The sequence below is a fragment of the Salvelinus fontinalis genome, chromosome 25 (genome assembly GCF_029448725.1).
Source record: "Salvelinus fontinalis isolate EN_2023a chromosome 25, ASM2944872v1, whole genome shotgun sequence".
NCBI lineage: Eukaryota > Metazoa > Chordata > Actinopteri > Salmoniformes > Salmonidae > Salvelinus > Salvelinus fontinalis.
The window spans coordinates 28,094,872-28,112,080 of NC_074689.1; positions in this window are offsets into that span (position 1 = coordinate 28,094,872).

The window sequence follows — 17,209 nt, forward strand, 5'->3', positions numbered from 1 at the left end:
TTGCACGTTCTCCAGTGGAATATTCTCTCGCCAACGCAGTCTCGCCAGGCATCCGGCTCATCGACCTCTATAGAGGCGTCTCCTCTTCTTACGAATGACGGGGATTTGGGCCTGGTTCGGGAAGAGCCTTATATACAGTGGGGAGAACAAGTATTTGATACACTGCCAGTTTTGCAGGTTTTCCTACTTACAAAGCATGTAGAGGTCTGTAATTTTTATCATAGGTACACTTCAACTGTGAGAGACGTAATCTAAAACAAAAATCCAGAAAATCACATTGTATGATTTTTAAGTAATTAATTTGCATTTTATTGCATGACATATGTATTTGATCACCTACCAACCAGTAAGAATTCCGGCTCTCACAGACCTGTTAGTTTTTCTTTAAGAAGCCTTCCTGTTCTCCACTCATTACCTGTGTTAACTGCACCTGTAGCTTTGCATATCTTGAAAACTTAGTCTCTCAAGTAACCCATTTTTGTGTGCCACTATTATTTGACTGTCAAGATTTAGTAGGCAACTTATTTAGGTCTGTTCATTCACTACATTTGATGGGCATTTTCTTCACTCATTCTGGATTTCGGGCTTGGAGCCAGACAGTTTAATTGTTTATTCATAACTAACATGTTTAATCTACTGCAGCTGCTCACTCAACCCATTTCCCCAATGTTGTGTTCAGCTGAAGGTGATTACTGTTGATGGGAACCTCAATGTTGTCCACCGGAACAATGTGCAGTTTGACAGTGAACTGTCAGAATTCAGGTAAAACAACAATGAACTAAAGAGAGAAATACGTACACTTCCAAATGTTTTGGATGATTTGCGCTAACAAACAAACCACTTTCTTTTTCTTTCTTTTTCCCCCCTCCAAGGACTCAGGGAGGGGTCCGTACCCATTTGACAGGCTTACTGTCACTCCTGTGGTCATGTTGGTTAAGGTAGTAGTGAAGTGCACCATGAATAGTACACTACTTTATAGTGCACAAGTACAACTATTTGCTCAGCTCACTTCACTCTGTTCAAACAATTACTCCATTACTCACTTCTCAGCCGTTATTCAGTTGAGTTCAAAGGTAGGGCCTACAACAGTAAGATCACCAAAAGTGCTGTAACAAATCCATTACACTGCCTGAAGCTATAAGATTTATGAAACTCATTTAATTAAACAGCAGATAATTCATATTTTGTAAAAATATGAAATTATCTCTCCACTGCTATCTTCAGCAGAAATACACAACGCTTTGAATCAACAGTCATCAATATCGGATTCAAGTGGAATCCACTTGTAATAGGAATGCTACTGGCAGATACAATCGTGTTTTAGTCCTGTGATTTGTAACTGAGAAATTCCATGGGGATTTCCTAGGCACTTGACCTGGTCCTTGAAAGCCCTATCAGGGAGTGGCCAGGTGTGTGGACTGTACTAGTAATATATTAAAGTGCTCCATTTTGTATTTTGATTACAGTCAGGCAACACATGTATTGTATTTCATAATTTCCCTTTTTAACAGCAACATAGCAGTGTGTACTGGAGGAAAGGAACCAACCAAGCTCTCAGTGATCTCAATCCAGGAAAAAGTTTGCATGAACTTCTAACGGCTGTCTAATTCCTCCTCCTCGGATGAGGAGAAGGAGTAAGGGTCGGACCAAAACGCAGAGTTGTAGTGCTCATATTGATTTATTTATTTTTATTTTTTTTTTTATCCCATTTTCTCCCCAATTTTCGTGGTATCCAATCGCTAGTAATTACTACCTTGTCTCATCGCTACAACTCCCGTACGGGCTCGGGAGAGACGAAGGTCGAAAGCCATGCGTCCTCCGAAGCACAACCCAACCAGCCGAACTGCTTCTTAACACAGCTCGCCTCCAACCCGGAAGCCAGCCGCACCAATGTGTCGGAGGAAACACCGTGTACCTGGCCCCCTTGGTTGGCGCGCACTGCGCCCGGCCCGCCACAGGAGTCGCTGGAGCGCGATGAGACAAGGATATCCCTACCGGCCAAACCCTCCCTACCCCGGACAACGCTATGCCAATTGTGCGTCGCCCCACGGACCTCCCGGTCGCGGCCGGCTGCGACAGAGCCTGGGCGCGAACCCAGAGACTCTGGTGGCGCAGTTAGCACTGCGATGCAGTGCCCTAGACCACTGCGCCACCCGGGAGGCCCGCTCATATTGATTTAATCAAAACGAAACTGAACACTTACAAATACAAAAAAAACAACAACAAACGTGACAAAACCGAAAACAGTCCCGTGTGGCACGAACACTGACACGAGATACAAACACCCACAAACACACACGTGAACCCCGGCTGCCTTAGTATGATTCTCAATCAGGGACAACGATTGACAGCTGCCTCTGAATGAGAATCATACCAGGCCGAACACAAAATCCCAACATAGAAAATCACACATAGACAAACCCACCCAATTCACGCCCTGACCAACTAAATAAATACAAGACAAAAGAAAACAGGTCAGGAACGTGACAGAACTTCTGCAGGTAAGTTGCCTGGATAGTTTCTATACTCTGCTTGTCTCTGTGCAACAGTGACATGCAAAATAAATAAAAAATGACCTATTTTTGATAATTTTGTATCTATCGTCCAATAAAATGGCCTTTCATTTTGCACATACAGTTCAGAATAAGCAACAAACAGATTACAAACTTGATTTTCGATACACTGCCCTGTTTTTCTCAGAGTATTGCTGTTGGTAAATGTCAAATGGGTGGTGTATCCGCCTGGTTAAAAGTTAATACATTAACTTCCTTGTGTGGGTAAAAAAAAACACATTGGCCAAAGTCTTTGATACATTGCAAGCACAGCCGACCATATATAGACAAATATTTGTTCAATAATCCAACACTAACACTCAAACCCTGAGATATATTCAGTTACTGAAGGGGATCTTTATACCTCAGTGAGTTTTCAAGTCTAAAAGGACCATGAGAAGGTGTTGCTTTCTGCATTGACTAACCTTCATGTCTTAAAGCAATGATGGACTGTCGTTTCTCTTTGCTTATTTGAGCTGTTCTTGCCATAATATGGACTTGGTTTCTTACCAAATAGGGCTATCTTCTGTATACCACCCCTACCTTGTCATAACACAACTGATTGGCTCAAACGCAATAAGAAGGAAAAAAATTCCACAAATGAACTTTTAACAAGGCACACCTGTTAACTGTTAATTGAAATGCATTCCAGGTGACTATTTTATTTTATTTATTTTTATTTCACCTTTATTTAACTAGGTAGGCCAGTTGAGAACAAGTTCTCATTTATAACTGCGACCTGGCCAAAATAAAGCAAAGCAGTGCGACTAAAACAACAACACAGAGTTACACATAAACAAACGTACAGTCAATAACAGAATAGAAAATAAAAATAGACAAATCTATGTACAGTGTGTGTAAATGTAGAAGAGTAGTGAGGTTGGCAATAAATAGGCCATAGAGGCGAAATAATTACAATATAGCGTTAATACTGGAGTGATGTGCAGATAATGAATGTGCAAGTAGAGATACTGGGGTGCAAAAGAGCAAGAGAGTAAGTAATAATATGCGGATGAGGTAGTTGGGTGTGCTACTTACAGATTGGCTGTGTACATGTACAGTGATCGGTAAGCTGCTCTGACAGCTGATGCTTAAAGTTAGAGAGGGAGATAATAAGACTCCAGCTTCAGAGATTTTTGCAATTCGTACCAGTCATTGGCAGCAGAGAACTGGAAGGAAAGGCGGCCAAAGTAAGTGTGGCTTTGGGGATGAGCAGTGCAATATACCTGCTGGAGCGCGTGCTACGGGTGGGTGTTGCTATGGTGACCAGTGAGCTGAGATAAGGCGGGGCTTTACCTAGCAAAGACTTATAGATGACCTGGAGCCAGTGGGTTTGGCGATGGATATGTGGTGAGGGCCAGCCAACGAGAGCATACAGGTCGAAGTGGTGGGTAGTATATGGGGCTTTGGTGATAAAACGGATGGTACTGTGATAGACTACATCTAGTTTGCTGAGTAGAGTGTTGGGCAGGTTGCTGCAGGGGGTGCTGAGATGTTGGCCAGGGAAGAGGTAGCCTGGTGGAAAGCATGGCCAGCCGTAGGAAAAATGCTTATTGAAATTGTCGATTATCGTAGATTTATCGGTGGTGACAGTGTTTCCTATCCTCAGTGCAGTGGGCAGCTGGGAGGAGGTGCTCTTATTCTCCATGGACTTTACAGTGTCCCAAAACTTCTTGGAATTAGTGCTACAGGAAGAAAATTTATGTTTGAAAAAGCTAGCCTTAGCTTTCCTAACTGACTGAGTATATTGGTTCCTGACTTCGCGGGGGCTTTTCGATGCTAATGCAGAACGCCACAGGATGTTTTTGTGCTGGTCAAGGGCAGTCAAGTCTGGGGTGAACCAAGGGCTATATCTGTTCTTAGTTCTACATTTTTTGAATGGGGCATGCTTATTTAAGATGGAGAGGGAAGCACTTTTGAAGAGCAACCAGACATCCTCTACTGACGGGATGAGGTCAATATCCTTCCAGGATACCCGGGCCAGGTTGATTAGAAACCCTGCTCGCTGAAGTGTTTGAGGGAGCGTTTGACAGTGATGAGGGGTGGTCGTTTGACCGCGGACCCAGTACGCATGCAGGCAATGAGGCAGTGATCGCTGAGGTCCTGGTTGAAGACAGCAGACGTGTATTTAGAGTGCAGGTTGGTCAGGATGATATCTAAGACTGTGCCCATGGTTACGGATTTAGGGTTGTACCTGGTAGGTTCCTTGATGATTTGTGTGAGATTGAGGGCATCTAGCTTAGATTGTAGGATGGCCGGGGTGTTAAACATGTCCCAGTTTAGGTCACCTAACAGAACGAACTCTGAAGATAGATGGGGGGGCGATCAATTTACATATGGTATCCAGGGCACAACTGGGGGCCGAGGGGGGTCTATAATAAGCGGCAACGGTGAGAGACTTATTTCTGGAAAGGTGGATTTTTAAAAGTAGAAGCTTGAATTGTTTGGGCACAGACCTGGATAGTATGACAGAACTCTGCCGGCTATCTCTGCAGTAGATTGCAATTCCGCCCCCTTTGGCAGTTTTATCTTGTCAGAAAATGTTATAGTTAGGGATGGAAATTTCAGGATTTTTGGTTGCCTTTCTAAGCCAGGATTCAGACACGGCTAGGACATCTGGGTTGGTGGAGTGTGCTAAAGCCGTGAATAAAACAAACTTAGGGAGGAGGCTTCTAATGTTAACATGCATGAAACCAATGCTTTTACGGTTACAGAAGTCAACAAATGAGAGCGCCTGAGGAATGGGAGTGATGCTGGAGGCTGCAGGGCCTGGGTTAACCTCTACATCACCAGAGGAACAGAGGAGGAGTAGGATAAGAGTACGGCTAAAGGCTAAATTAATTGGTCGTCTAGTGCGTTTGAAACAGAGGGTAAAAGGAACATGTTTCTGGGCTTGGAAGAATAAATTCAAGGCATAATGTACAGACAAGGGTATGGTAGGATGTGAGTACAGTGGAGGCAAGCCTAGGCATTGAGTGACGATGAGAGAGGTTTTGTCTCTAGAGGCACCATTTAAGCCAGGTGCGGTTCCCGCTTGTGTGAGGGGTGGAACATAAGGGCTAGCTAAGGCATATTGAGCAGGGCTGGAGGCTCTACAGTGAAGTAAGACAAAAATGACTAACCAAAACAGCAATAAACAATGCATATTGACATTAGGGAGAGGCATGTGTAGCCGAGTTATCATAGGGTCCAGTGAGTAGCTAGGTGAGCTGGAGGCACTACGATTCAGACAGCTAGCAGGCGGGGCTAGCAGCAGGCTAGCAGATGGGCCTCAGGGGGACATTGCAACAGACCAGTTGTGATGGATCGGTGGGGCTCCGTGTCAGCAGCATAGGGTCCAGGCCAATTTGGCAGAAGATGTATTGAAGTCCAGGAATTATCTGATGGAATTCTTCAGCTAGCCGGGAGAAGGGCCTAGCTCGAGGCTAGCTCCAGGCTAACTGGTGCTTGCTTCAGGACAGAAACCCCCCCGGATGGTTACGTCGGTAGACCAGTCGTGATGGATCGGCGGGGCTCCGTGTTAGCAGCAGAGGGTCCAGGCCAATTGTCAAAAAAGGTAATTGAAGCCCAGGGATTGCTTGATGGAATCTCTTCGGCTAGCCAGGAGATGGGCCTAGTTCGAGGCTAGCTCCAGGCTAACTGGTGCTTGCTTCGGGACAGAGACGTTAGACAGGAGTAGCCACTCGGATAGCAGCTAGCTAGCTGCGATGATCCAGAGTAAAGGTTCAGAGCTTGCGTTAGGAATCCGGAGATGTGGTAGAGAAAAGCAGTCTGATATGCTCTGGGTTGATATCGCGCTGTGCAGGCTGGCAGGAGTTGCCCGGGCTGAGGCTGGCAGTCTGCTTTAACCTGTTGAGGATGGGGGCGCTGTTGTCACTATTTATGCTAATCGTGTAATTTTTGAAACGGCTTCCCACAAAATTCTTGATCGTACAATATGCATATTATTATTATTATTGGATAGAAAACAGTCTATAGTTTCTATAGGAGTTGAAATTTTGTCTCTAAGTGGAACAGAACCCATTCTACAACAATTTCCCTGACATGGAGTCAGATTTCAGAAATGTTGGCCCCTGATCTGGAGTCAGTTAAAAGGCCACAGTTATTGCTATGAGTATACGGACACTGCTTACGTCTTCCCCTGGATGCCTTTACGTGATGACGATTTGAATGGGGTCGATTGCGCGTTCACAGGCACTACAAATTAAAAAACCCTGTAGCTAGGAACTCTTTTCTTGCTGCGTAATGCGCCTGGAGGACATCGACCCGCACTTGTTCCAAGCATTAGTGGAGGGAGTAATATTACTCGGGTCATGTTTCTACTCGTTATGGGAGTTAAAAACATCATAAGGTAGTTAATTTAAAGCGTTTTATAGCAATTTATATCCGTTTAGTGCGATTTTGGGACATTTATTTCTGAAACGCTGTGAATTGCTGGGCACGCTTCCAGTTCATCCCGAACGCAGTTGGCATTTCCACATGGCAAGAGGACAGCTTTCCACCAAAAGACGATTAGACCCAAGAAAGGATCCTTTGCCCAAGATACTGATGGAAGAACAGCTCAAAGTAGGACATTTTTATTATGATAAATCGTGTTTCTGTCGAAAAATGTTAGTGGCTTAGGACGCCATGTTTTTTGACATAGCTTCGCTTGGCGCAAACTGTATTGAAAGTAAGGATAATTTAAAAAATGTAATTCCGCGATTGTATTAAGAATTAAATTGTCTATCAATCCCTGTCCACCCTATATTTTTAGTCACGTTTATGAGTATTTATGTATAAGAGTAGATCACTGTCTAATATGGCGCACGGACATTTTCTCACCAGCTGGGCTACATTTCACATTGTCTAACCATGATTTTGGTGGCTAAATATGCACATTTTCGATCAAACTCTAAATGGATTGTGTAATATGATGTTACAGGAGTGTCATCTGAAGAATTCTGAGAAGGTTAGTGAAAAAATTAATATATTTTGGCGATGTTGACGTTATCGCTCACTTTGGCTAGAATCAATGCTGGGCTGCTATGTGCTATGTGCTATGCTAATATAACGATTTATTGTGTTTTCGCTGTAAGACACTTAGAAAATCTGAAATATTGTCTGTATTCACAGGATCTGTGTCTTTCGATTAGTGTATGCTGTGTATTTTTACGAAATGTTTGATGATTAGTAAGTAGGTAAACACGTTGCTCTATGTAGTTATTCTAGTCCATTTGTGACGGTGGGTGCAATTGTAACCTATGCCATCTACCTGAAATATGCACATTTTTCTAACAAAACCTATCCCATACCATAAATATGTTATCAGACTGTCATCTGATGAGTTTTTTTCTTGGTTAGGGGCTATAAATATCTTAGTTTAGCCGAATTGGTGATAGCTACTGGTGTTGGTGGACAAATAAAAGATGGTGGATTATGCTAATGTGTTTTTAGGTAATAGATGTACATCTTTACATATTGTGTCTTCCCTGTAAAACATTTTAAAAATCGGACATGTTGGCTGGATTCACAAGATCTGTGTCTTTCATTAGCTGTATTGGACTTTAATGTGTGAAAGTTAAATATTTAAAAAATATATTTTTTTTAATTTCGCGGCACTGGTTTTTCAGTGGGGGTGGGGGGGGAGTGCCGCTAGCGGCACCCTCATCCTAGACAGGTTAACGGTGATGACCGCTAGCAGTGGCTAACTGACTACTAGCTAGTAGCTACTGATGGGGCCTCCGGTTCAAAAGTGTAAAAATAGCAGATCTATACCATATTGGGTGATGCGGGTTGCAGGAGAGTATTGTCAGTCCGTAGATGGAGAATGAGATTAAAAAATAATTCAAATATATATGAAGAAAAACGATATATGCAAGGGACGGGACAAGACAATCAAAACAGACATCCCCACTGCTACGTCATCTTGGAACCTTGGACTTCCTGGTGAAGCTGGTTGAGAGAATGCCAAGAGTGTGCAAAACTGTCATCAAGGCAAAGGGTGGCTACTTTGAAGAATATAAAATATTAAATAAATTTTGATTCGTTTAACACTTTTTTGGTTACTACATGATTCCATATGTGTTATTTCATCGTTTTGATGTCTTTACTATTATTCTACAATGTAGAAAATAGTACAAAAAAAGAAAAACCCTTGAATGAGTAGGTGTGTCCAAACTTTTGACTGGTACTGTATATATATGAAAGAATCTTGCGTATCTTAATTTCCACAGTTCAGTACAACCACAAGCTCAGATGTTCCAGTGTAACTGAGAAAGAATGGAAATCAACTTTTGACTTTAGAATGGGCACATGGAAGGGTGGTCGTGTATGGCTCAGTTGTTAAAGAATGGTGCTTGCAAGACCAGAGTTGTGCGTTTGATTACTGGGACCACCTATACGTAAAACTGTCACTTTGGGTATATGGCATATATTATAGTGTTTCATATTTTTTATTGTAAAATAATACATTTTTGGTAAAAGGACTTGGGTGGGGTCATGTGTGCATAGTGTCCCCCAGTCTTTGCTATCACCTCATGTTTGTATTTGAAGAGTTGCAGGTCAGCCTGAGGGCTCCAGCTATAACTGGGTAAACAACTGGGGCCATCGACCCAGCTCTCCTCGTCTGTCTTCAAATATGACTCAGCCATATAAAGACGACCACTGGTCAAACTACAATCTCCATAGGAAAAGCTGATGACTCCTAAAGCTAACGTTGGGTAATATATATTATAAACTAGGTGGTTTGAGCCCTGAATGCTGATTGGCTGAACGCCATAGTAAATCAGACCGTATAAGATAATAACTCGTTGCTTTGAACTCCTCTTCTTCTTATATACCTCGCCTGGTTCCCTCCACAGGGGCCTGTCTCTCCTTACTATTTCACTCGCTATGGCTTCTCAGGGGACTGCAAAGTGGTGGCGTTCCCTGGGGACAACCCAGGTAAGACCTTATTCTTGCTCTGTAGCTGTCTTTATCAGGGGCTTCTGTTTTGATTTCCCCCTCCTGTCATTCTGTCATTTGGCCTCTGGGTGGTAGTAGCAGTGTACTGATGGCATTGATCTGCTCCAGTAATCCTCAGCTCCTCCACTCCTATTCTACATATGGATGTTGTGTAGATTCTAATGAGAGTGCATGGCGGCGGTGGTCACATGTTCACCCTCTTCCCAGGCAGCTGAATATGAACCCGATGAACAGAGAGAGGAGCTGGCCCCTCGCCAAGCAAGCAGCCCTAGGACTACGGCCATTGCTGCCTGTGCTGTGTGCTGCCCATGTCTGTACACTAGAATGGGCGACTATGTGCTTTTTAAAATGAAACGTCACGGCAGGCCAGCTGAGCATAAACACAGACCCTGACAGGCTTCAGCCCGCTCCGCCCTCTAAGCTAGTCCGCTCAGCAGGGTCATCTGCGTAAAAGGGGCTTTGCGACCAATAAAAAGACAGGCAACGCCCAGATCGCAGGTGTGTGAGCCAGCCTGAGGCACAGTCCATTGAGATTGAACTATTTTAGTACAGCTCGGTGTGAGCAGTCAAACAATAGCAAATGGACTAATTGATACAGCTGTGCAATTGCCTGGCTATAATTCATTTTGATCAATGGTGTGATACAGTATGTGAAGGTAGGCAGGATACATAAGGGGATGGTTAGTGCAATAAAAATGGAAGGAGGCTTCATGCTAAGATTTTACATGGTTTTCCAATTGATATATACACTGAACTGAAATATAAACGCAACGTAAAGTGTTGGTCCCATGTTTCATGAGCTGAAATAAAAGATCCCAGAAATGTTTCATATACACAAAAAAATTATTTCTTTCAAATTTTGTGCACACATTTGTTTACATCCCTGTTAGTGAGCATTTCTCCTTTGCCAAGATAATTCATCCACCTGACAGGTGTGGTATATCAAGAAGCTGATTAAACAGTATGCTCATTACACAGGTGCACCTTGTGCTGGGGACAATAAAAGGCCACTCTAAAATGTGCAGTTTTGTCACAGAACACAATGCCACAGATGTCTCAAGTTTTGAGGGAGCGTGCAATTGGCATGCTGACTGCAGGAATGTCTACCAGAGCTGTTGCCAGAGAATTTAACGTTAATTTCTCTACCATAAGCTACCTCCAATGTCGTTTTGGAGAACCGCAGAGCACATGTATGGCGTCGTGTGGGCGAGCAGTTTGCAAATCTCAATGTTGTAAACAGAGTGCCCCATTGTGGCGGTGGGGTTATGGTATGGGCAGGCATAAGCTACACTACGGACAACGAACACAATTGCATTTTATCTATGGCAATTTGAATGCACAGAAATACCGTGACGGGATCCTAAGGCCCATTGTGAGGTCCATTTTTGTAAATGTATCTGTGACCAACGGATGCATATCTGTATTCCCATTCATGTGAAATCCATAGATTAGGGCCTAATTAATTTATTTAAATTGACTGATGTAACTCAGTGAAATCTTTGAAATTGTTGCATGTTGCGTTTATTTTTGTTCAGTATAGATAAGTATCATTAAGTTATGTATGCATGTATGTATGCAACAAACTAGCTTGAATTCATTTTCAGAGATATGAGTTAAATAAAGGTTAAATAAATTAAAAATTAAAAAATATGAAGAAAGGGAATTGTTGAGGTAAACTAAATGTCCATGAACACTTTGTCTTGCCTAAACAAACCCTCATATTTTCATCCAAATTTGAGCATGATTTAGTAGCCCGGGAAGGCATATGGATTGTATTTATTTTACCATTGCACTGATACACAAAGATGTCAACTTATCAATATATTTACAATACTACATTCCCATAAATCACTGAAAAGGAAAAAATGTAAGGTCGGCGACAGATCTGAAATTCTCTAAATGATTCCTAAACTTTGGACTCGCATGCCGGTGAAGAATTGGAATAAGAATCCATTCCGAGGTCCATTTTTCTTGGGACTGTCGTCCTTTCAGGGGCCTGCATGCGTCACAGCACAAGAAACATTGATTTAACACTTTCTGCAAGGTCACCAAGTCCAATGGACTGGAATGATTCAAACTTCCCACCAGGTCTGCCCTCCGATTCTGAAGCCCCCAAAATGAAAACATGTAAAAGATCTGCTCAGCAATTCCAACTCAACAGCAGGCAGATGGGACTTGTTATGCTCACTACCTGTATACCTTGTTGTCCATATAGAAGAGTGATTATACTTCGGGTAAACTCAGGTCACAGTCTGTGGATGGAAGAGAAATTAAACAGTCAACAACATAAGGTAATGGATTTGCAGTGACTCAAGTAGATCTGTGAGTCTGTTGTGCAGAAACAGTGGTGTAAAGTACTTAAGTAAAAATAGTTTAAAGTACTACTTAGGTAGTGTTTTTAGGTATCTTTACTTTACTAAATATATTTTTGACTACTTTTACCTCACTACATTCCTAAAGAAAATAATGTACTTTTAACTCTATACATTTTCCCTGACACCCAAAAGTACTCGTTAAATTTTTAATGCTTAGCAGGACAGGAAAATGGTCTAATTCACGCACTTATCAAAATAACATCCTGGTCATCCCTACTGCCTCTGATCTGGTGGACTCACTAAACACATGCTTCATTTGTAAATTATGTCTGAGTGTTGGAGCGTTCCCCTGGCTATCCGTAAATTGTGATACCGTATCCTCTGGTTTGATTAATATAAGGAATTTGAAATGATTTATACTTTTACATTTGATACTTAAGTATATATTAGAAATTACAATTACTCTTAATATTTAAGTCTATTTAAAACCAAATACTTTTAGACTTTTACTCAAGTAGGATTTTACTGGGTGACTTTCAATTTTACTTGAGTCATTTTCAGTGGCGATTTTAGCATGTAAATCTTGGTGGGGGGAAAAAAAGAAAACATTTGATGCGTGCCAGCAAAGCCACTACACAACACAACACTAAACAATACATTAATTGCACTATAACGGTGACAAACAGTGCCCACAAACTGTTATGGCCTACATAAAGCTGTCCCAACAGCAGAGTTTTGTTTTCAGCACCATGGAGTGAATCCTTACCATCGCTACACCTGGCTTTCAGCGGAGCCTTATCTGGCAGGGAAACAGTTCATTCAGCCTCATTTACTGCCTTTTAGAAAAACATAGCTGATATGACTGACTTGCTCAAACAAATGTGGTTTCCACTGACAATTGAGATGTACAAACTATGGTATGAGGGAACGACGAGCGGATAAGAGGAAATCAGTAATTTAGATTAAGACATTAATGAGCGAGCTAGGACGGACACTGTCAATATTACTATTTGTTCAGCACATTTGACATGTACAGCGGCAAAATTCAGAACATGGGCCATTCTTACAGTATTCTCCCTGTACACCAAGTCAGAACCGTAGGATAAATAAAGGGTGCACATATGCAGAAAATGAAAGCTCTTACAATATTCAATGATTACATTTCTCTATGTGCACCACCAAGTCAAATCAGTAGGCTAAGTTATGAGGGGGAAAGGGAACTACATTTTAGGGTGAGGCACATGTGGTACTAACATTCTCTCTGGATTTATGGTGCTTTCAAGACAACTGGGATCTCTGGAAAAAAACAAGGTCCAATCATGACGTCCGTGATCTTCAGATCGGAGCTCTAGAAAGAGGCTTGGGTTCCCGACTTGGAATTCCAAGTTGGTTGACCGTTTAAAACGTATTTTCCCAGTCGGAGCTAGTTTTTTCCCCCGAGTTCCCAGTTGTCTTGAACTCACTGAAGTCTGACATTTTCCTGTTGTTTTGAACATGGCAGAAGTCAGGCTGGATTGACAGCATGGCCAATGTATTCAACCTTTTCTCACCCATGGTGTTGAATGTTTATCCTTTTAAGCTTGGAAAAGAGACCCTTAAAACCAGACTTGGACCACATACCCACTCCACTGAATAGTAGGCCAGTTATTGCTTTGCAACGCTTGCAGTTGGCCACAGATTCCTTCCAAATTTGCGATTTCCAACTTGTTGTATAATGTTTATGTCCAATGAGCTCTGATACGTTTGATCTATAATTTCTCCTCATACTGGATTTGCCAGTAGATTGTCTAATTGATTCATGATGATGACTGCTGGTCTAGCTTGCTAACTAAGATGTTGCTTCGGTAGATATAACATGATTTGACGTCATCTTATCTGTGGCCCCACCACCACAGAAAGCACTGAGCTAGGCTGAAACACCTGCATTTGGGAGCTTTCTTGCTTAAGAAAGCAAAAAAGAGACCAAGTTTGTATATTTGACTGTACATGTAGTTTTTTAGCTAAACAGGTGTGGCTCAAAACAACTGCCCTGAATGACGGGTCGCCACTGGTCGTATCTTTCACTTTCACTCAAGTATGACAATTGGGTACTTTTTCCACGACTGTGCATGAACATCTAATTTAAAAGGACATATGTAAAAAAGGTATGAATGGAACATGAACTAAATAGAACTAGACTTTCTCAAAGGCTGTCAATCTTCAATTAGTGTGTTTCAGGTCTGAATTCTATTTTCATTTCTTATTCCAGGGTCTGGGATGAGGCTATAGGAAGGAGATGTAGCTATAAGGCCTTTCAGCTTTCTGGCTGCTCAAGCACAATACATCAAATCCTAGCCAATCGTAGTGCACAGGGCTCAAATGCTAACAAGTTGCAGTTCTATGCTTACAGAGGTTTTACAGAACTTTTGCTTCTGAGGCTGCTCTTGATCCAAAAGAAGGCTCCTAAGTGGACAGAAATATTGCCCAGCAATGACCTGATTGGACACAAAGAGGCACACCTTTGAGCAAGCATTGTGTAGCTTCAGGAGATATGAAATTGATTCATATTATTGAGTTGAACAATTTAAGTTGTACAGGATACACATGGTATATTAGTGAACAATATGTACAGGATACACATGGTATATTAGTGATGGGGGGAAAGTCGATATGGTTACATATCGTGATATAATTTTTTACGGTATATCTTTCTGACTATCGTAATATTATTTTTGGCTAGCTGGATGTACATGCACCAAAACTCCAGTATTTTTCTTTCATAGCTTGTTCTCCATCTTAAAAAAAAAATAGGGAGCCAATTTGTTTTCAGCACTTTTATTTCCATGACTGATCATGGCTCTCTCTTGTCCCTCTGCAGCGGAGATATAAAGTAGTGAGCAATATGTTTGGAACATCGAATCGCAATAAAATCACAGTATCGAATTGCAATACATATAGAATTGTGAGAATCGCAATACATTTTGTATCGGCACCAAAGTATGGTGATGGGCCCTGGTAACATTTTAGCATAAGTATAATACAGGAAAACACTATTTATAGTCCAATATTTACACATGTTTTGGGGAAGGTGGGGTTGGGGGGCAAGTGTTGAAATTGTGCAGTATTTAGCAATCAAACTTCCGTACAGCCTCTTCGACTGCAGCAGTACAGTAATGTGATGCAGGGAAGCCATGTTAAGGACCACATGGATGTTCCATGTCATTAAATCATTCATTCCAATAGGTCCGATGTCGTCCGACGAGCAGCAATATCAAGCTGTTTTCTTCATCAAATGGAATTATTGGTGGAATCAACGCATTAAACACGTTACAGCGCTAGCTTTGATCTTCGCCTAAATTAGTGATCACACATTTTGGAGATGCGCTTTGACTACTGGCTTCCAAATCACTTCAGCGACCATTACCAAATAGAAGTCACTTCCTCTAATCAAAACTATTTTTTGTCTTCCCCCTATATCATGGATTTTGCAATGGAAACATGCAGCTTATATTTCCATTGATGTGTATTATTCCTATGTTCTACAGTATACATATATAGTCAGTTCAGGAACTATTCACACTTCTATATTTGTTTCAATCTCTCCCCATCCCTCTCAACAAGCTGACCAGACGGTTTATCTGGCACGGCAAAACCCCTAGGGTTAGCCGGGACAAACTGACCCTTGATTATGGTAAATGGGGGTTAGACCTCCCCAATTTCAGAATGTATTACGGCTGCGCAGTCTAGATTTCTGGCTCAGAGGTTTGACAATGGTCCTTCTCTCTCATGGTTGAACATTGAACAGTTTGAGGTACATGAGGACACTGGGGCAGAATTGTTTAACAAATGGGGCATTACATTTATAAAAACTATCACAGACAACCCTTTAATGATACATTCTGTCCTGGCATGGTGCAAACTGCATGAGCTGTTCAGACGAGAGGGATTTCCTTCCCCTAAAACCCCTCTATGGAACAATAGATTGATTCCTATGTTTTACCAGAATAGTAACTTTAGACCATGGTGTCACCTCTTCTGGAACAGTGTTATGAGGAGGGAAATATTATGTCCTTCCAACAGTTGAAACAGAAATAGCACCTGTCTAACAAGGACTCCTTTAGTTACCTACAACTACAGCATTTTATTAGGGGGAATCTAGCGAAGATGTCACCTACTGAACAACTCTACCATGCAGACCAACCACTGTGTTTACGATGCTCTTCTGTCAGGACTACCACTGCCTGAGCTAGATAAACCCCGACTTAGATGGGGGAAAAGATCTGGGTATTGATCTTGATGAGGGACTATGGAGTGACCTATGCAGGGATGGTGTTACATCCACATTGAACTCCAGATACAGACTGATCCAGTTTCATTTCCTCCATCAGCTCTATATCACCCCATCTAGACTGCACAAGTTCAACCCTGATATCTCCTCCCTATGTTTTAGATGTGGCTCAGAGGAAGGAACATTCCTGCATTCCACTTGGCAGTGTTCAAAACTACACCGTTTCTGGCAAGGGGTATGTGATACCATATCCTCAATTCATGGGGCTGCATTCCCTTTAGACCCAGAGGTCTGTCTACTGGGTAACTTTACTAATTCCAATCTTAGGCAAAGCCATACTATAAAGCCAAGACATTTATTGAAAATGAAATACATGAATATCTAATTTACATAAGTTTTCACACCCTTGAATCAATACACTTTAGAATCTCCTTTGGCAGCGATTTACAGCTGTGAGTCTTCTGGGTCTTTAAGAGCTTTGCACACTTGTATTGTACAATATTTTCACGTTATTCTTTTAAAAATTATTCAAGTTCTGTCAAGTTGGTTGTTGATCATTGCTAAACAGTTATTTTCATGTCTTGCCATAGATTTTCAAGGAGTCAAAACTGTCAAAACTGTAACTAGGCCAGTCAGGAACATTCAACCTCGTCTTGGTAAGTAACTAAGTAATAAACTCTGGCCAGTTTATTAGATACTCCACCCCGTTGATAAAAAAGGGTTATCTCCTACAGACAGTGAGTCACGTGGCGGTGGCTTGCTATATGAAGCAGGCAGACAGGCATTGAGGCATTCAGTTACTGTTTGATTGAACATTAGAATGGGCAAAACAAGTGACCTAAGCAACTTTGACCATGTAATAAACTAATCAATATTTCTAAAACGTTTTAACATTCCTCCTCTAATGAAAAGGAATTAAACATTACACTGAAAATAAAAAGGTTTCAAATGAAATTATACAATTATTATAAAATTAAATCAGACATTTTCCCAATTTGAGCTTTTTAGACTCTTTGGTCATGAGAAGGCCAAGTGGGATAAAGGGGGTGTTCTGAAGGCATATAAGTGAATACATTGACTTAACTTGTGCTCATCTAAGGACTACTTCTTTAGATGATGCATTATGGGTA